The 4,796-nt window shown below is 39.6% G+C and overlaps 1 non-coding gene across 1 annotated transcript; it reads left to right on the forward strand.

Moving 5' to 3' along the window:
• The first annotated feature begins 3,892 nt into the window (after positions 1-3,892).
• LOC115933678 (small nucleolar RNA U3) lies at positions 3,893-4,105 on the forward strand. The gene has a single exon (XR_004069532.1). It is a non-coding gene; the product is annotated as a small nucleolar RNA U3 (small nucleolar RNA).
• The last annotated feature ends 691 nt before the right edge of the window (positions 4,106-4,796 follow it).

Here is a 4,796-nt window from a genome sequence, read left to right on the forward strand (position 1 = left end):
CATTCAGGTGTTCTTACACACTTGCCATGGTATCAACCTTCTCTCTGTCCATCATTAAAAATAATATAAGCGGCTGCTCAAGGAAATCAGAGAGGACACAAACAAATGGAAAAACACTCCATGCTCATGGATAGAAAGAATCAATATCATGAAGATGGCCATACTGCCCAAAGTAATTTAGATTCAGTGCTATTCCCATTAAATTACCATTGACATTCTTCACGGAACTGGAAAAAAAAAATACTTTAAAATCCATATGGAACCAAAAAAGAGCCCGTATAGCCAAGACAATCCTAAGCAAAAAGAACAAAGCTGGAAGCATCATGCTACTCAACTTCAAACTATACTACAAGGCTATAGTAACCAAAACAGCATAGTACTAGAACCAAAACAGACACATAGACCAATGGAACAGAGCAGAGAACTCAGAAATAAGACCACATATCTACAACCATCTCATCTTTGACAAACCTGACAAAAACAAACAATGGAGAAAGGATTCCCTGCTTAATAAATGGTGCTGGGAGAACTGGCTAGTCACATGCAGAAAATTGAAACTAGACCCCTTCCTTGCACTTTATACAAAAATAACTCAAGATGGTTTGAAGGCTTAAATGTAAAATCAAAAACTATAAAATCCCTAGAAGAAAATCTAGGCAATACCATTCAGGACATAGGCAAGGGCAAAGATTTCACGATGAAGATGCCAAAACCAATTGCAACAAAAGCTAAAATTGACAAATTGGATCTAATTAAACTAAAGAGCCTCAAAACAGCAAAATAAACTATCATCAGAGTGAGCAAACAACTCACAGAATGAGGGAAAATTTTTGCAATCTATCCATCTAACAAAGGTCTAATACCCAGAATCTACAAGGAACTTAAACAAATTTACAAGAAAAAAAACCAACAACCTTATTAAGAAGTGGACAAAGGACATGAACAGACACTTCTCAAAAGAAGAAATTTATGTGGCCGACAAACATATTGAAAAAGCTCAACATTATGGATCATTAGAGAAATGCAAATTGAACCACAATGAGATACCATTCACACAAGTCAGAATAGATGATTATTAAAAAGTCAAGAAACAACAGATTCTGGCAAGGCTGCAGAGAAATAGGAACACCTGTACACTGTTGGTGGGAATGTAAATTAGTTCAACCATTGTGGAAGACAGTGTGGAGATTCCTCAAAGACCTAGAACCAGAAATACCATTTGACCCAGCAATCCCACTACTGGATATATACCCAAAGGAATATAAATCATTCTTTTATAACAATACATGGACACATATGGTCATTGCAGCACTATTCACAATAGCAAATACATGGGATCAATCTAAATGCCCATCAATGATAGACTGGATAAGGAAAACGTGGTACATATACACCATGGAATACTACGCAGCCATAAAAAGAAATGAGATCATGTCCTTTGCAGGAACATGTATGGAGCTGGAAGCCATTATCCTCAGCAGACTAATGCAGGAATAGAAAACCAAACACTGCATATTCTCACTTATGAGTGGGAGCTGAACAATGTGAACACATGGACATAGGGAGGACACCAACACACAGTAGGGCCTGTGTTGGGAGGGTGGTTGGGGGAGGTGGGAGAGCATCAGGAAAAATAGCTAATGCATGCTGATCTTAACACCTAGATGATGGATTGATAGGTGCAGCAAACCACCATCACACACGTTTACCTATGGAACAAACCTGCATATCCTGCACATGTATCTTGGTACCTAAAATAAAATAAATTTTTAAAAATAATATAAGTGACTTCTTACCTGGAGTAGGCTCTACAGTAAGTATGTTTTTGGAGTTTTTTTCTCCCTTATCTTCTTTACCGAGTTAAGGCCACAGATCTTAGGCTTTGAGTCACATATACCTAAAATCTAAACAAAATTGAAAATATTCCCCAAAGGGGAAAAACTGCACTTGTGCATACACACACACACATATGCACACTTTTTTTACCTGAAATTTCAGGGGCTTAAAGATTCTCTGAGGGATCAGTCACAACCACTAAAGATCTATCTATGAAAACAGATGAATTCCTAACCGGGGAAATTTCAACGCTTTACTTGTTGAGGTATCAGAATCACAAGTTGTATCTATGCTAGCTAGAGTACCTGACAAGGAAGAAGTACATTCGTAAAAGTGTGAATTAACTAAAGTGAATTCCTAGGCATCTCGAAATCCTTTTAGGACCTAGTGATGATGAATGAATGGCTTGTGGAAAAGAAGCAGGTCAGCCATCCATTAGGATAGCTTTGCGTTCCCTTGGTGAGCAGATCTATACGGATGGTTCTTCCGGTTACTTTCAGGGTAGTGAGTTTTGCTTCGGAAAATGTGATTGATGTGGCTGTGCCTCCATGCACACATCATTAGTCTGTGGCGGGTAAGCTCAGATGGTCAGAGCACTGTGCTAATGAGGCGAAGGTTAGGGGTTCAGTGCCCACGTGGGCTACTTAGCTTTTGTCTCATTCATGTCCCCAGACTACTCCCAACACAGGCCACCTGTCTTGAAGATGTGTATCTATAGTCAGAGGGAGGAGCCATGTGCAAGCGTTTGGCTGGATCACTACAAATCTATCATGACTCTGGGAAATCAACCGCTGTATGAGATCCCGGCGATTGATGAGGGAACTCGCCTTCATTTAAAAGGGACAGCAAGCATAATTCTCAATGCACACATGGTCTCAATGGAGTGGATTTTGTGAGTAACTTGTTAAACTGTCACTTAATTTTACATCTCTACAAAATAGGTAACAGAGTGAGATGATTTTTGACAAAACAGTGGTGAGGTGCCCTTCACTTAGGCAAAAGAAATGTGAATATTTACTTACATATAGAGGGGTGCGCACTAGCACTCATGCTGCAGAAAATTCATTTCACAAAAACAACTACAGATGCTTTTGAATTATTTAATAGGTAAATCTTCGATTAAGTGTTATCAAAATAATAGTTGAATTCAACAAAACTTTTCATCTTCATATTTCTTTTAAAGAGCGAAGTACATGTTTGCATCTAAAACTTCCTCGTTTACCCTCACTTTGGGTAAAAGCACTATGATCTGACACCAGCCAGGGGTCAGGAAATAACCCTTAGGTCCTCCCTGACCCTCAGCCTCTCCATCTCCCAGACCTACAGGAAGCCAAGAGGTTTTGTTTTAACTCCTTCAGGGCTCTCATATCTGTCCCTCCCTCATTCTTACCATCACGATTTCAGCTCAAACCCTGGTTACTTCCTTACTGGACCACTGGAGAACACAGCTAACTAATCTTTCATCCTCCCTTATCACTGAGAATAATTTGTGAGGGTGAGTTTACAATCCGACTACCTGTATTCAAACCGAAAATCTACCATTTACTAGCTATGTGATTTTAGCCTGTGCCTTTGTTTTTGTTCACCTGTAAATTGGGGACAAAAATAATAACAGGATTATGGGATTCTTGTGATGTAAATTGGTTAATTTTATAAAAGGTGCTTAGAAAATTGCCTGGAATATAATATGCACTTAATAAATGTTATCTGCTATTATTATTATTGCTAATTAATTAATCATTATCATCATTTCTATATCTACAGCATGGACTGACTCAAGGTATACTGCTCGAAATCCTACTGTAAGGCTTCCTCATCAAGTTACCTACCTTCTAATTGAGTCTCCTCATCGGCTGAAATGTTTACTCACATAGAGTTAATGACAGTGTCTGCATTAGAGGATTTGGTCAAGATCAAATTAGATATTGCAATGGAGTGCTGAGGACAACAGCTGGCACGCTTAAAATGCTTGCTAAATGTGTACAAGTGCACAAGTTCTGTTTTATTAATAAAAACCAACACCTATGTCACTCTCTTGTTTCCAATTATGTAACGTAAGACTATTCTTCTAGGGATCATTTCTATAGTTCAGTCCCAGAGACGGTTCTCTGACAGTGTGGAGCACCAGAAACCATGAGAAGGAGGCACAGCAATCTCTCCTGAGCGTGGAGCCTGCTCTTAGTGTTGTTTTGCTGCAGCTGCTGTTTGCCATTGATGATCGTTCTCTTCTTTCAGGAGAGTAAGAAGGGGGGGATGCAGTCTGAGTGGTTTCCATTAGGACTTTGAAAAAAAATCATGTAATAGTTCCTCATTGAATATAGCCGTTGTTCCCAACATGTTAGACGCTAAGAAACCCTTTGTCACATAACAAATTTCAAGCAGCTGTAAATGCTCTAAATACCTATGTGAGACTTCAGCAATATGGCAGACCCAGCTAATGTAGAGAAGTCCACCTCTTGATATGAATGTATAAATATGTTGAAAACAGGTAACAACGCACAAACAAATTCAAAAGACTAAAGGAACCCTCCCAGTACTAGAATCTCAAAGCTCATGCAAAGCTAGAGCAGATGCCACCACTGCTCACAGGAGTATCTTCCTTGATACAGACCCTAGGGCTTAGGGTGTGACTTTAACAACCACACTGGAACAGGTGAGAAAACCTCTCACCTGAACTAGGTGGAGAGCTGGAATAGCTTTTTTCGTTTTTTTTTGTTTGTTTGTTTGTTTGTTTTTTTGTTTTTTTAGGCAGAGTTTCACTCTTGTTGCCCAGACTGGTCCTTCCTTCCTTCCTTCCTTCCTTCCTTCCTTCCTTCCTTCCTCCCTTCCTTTCTTTTTGATGGAGTTTTGCTCTTGTCACCAGGCTGGAGTGCCGCGGTGTGATCCTGGGTCACTGCAACTTCGGCCACCCAGGTTCAAGTGATTCTCCTGCCTCAGCCTCCCAAGTAGCTGTGATTACA

This window comes from Gorilla gorilla, chromosome 12 (genome assembly GCF_029281585.2).
Source record: "Gorilla gorilla gorilla isolate KB3781 chromosome 12, NHGRI_mGorGor1-v2.1_pri, whole genome shotgun sequence".
In the NCBI taxonomy this organism is placed as follows: domain Eukaryota; kingdom Metazoa; phylum Chordata; class Mammalia; order Primates; family Hominidae; genus Gorilla; species Gorilla gorilla.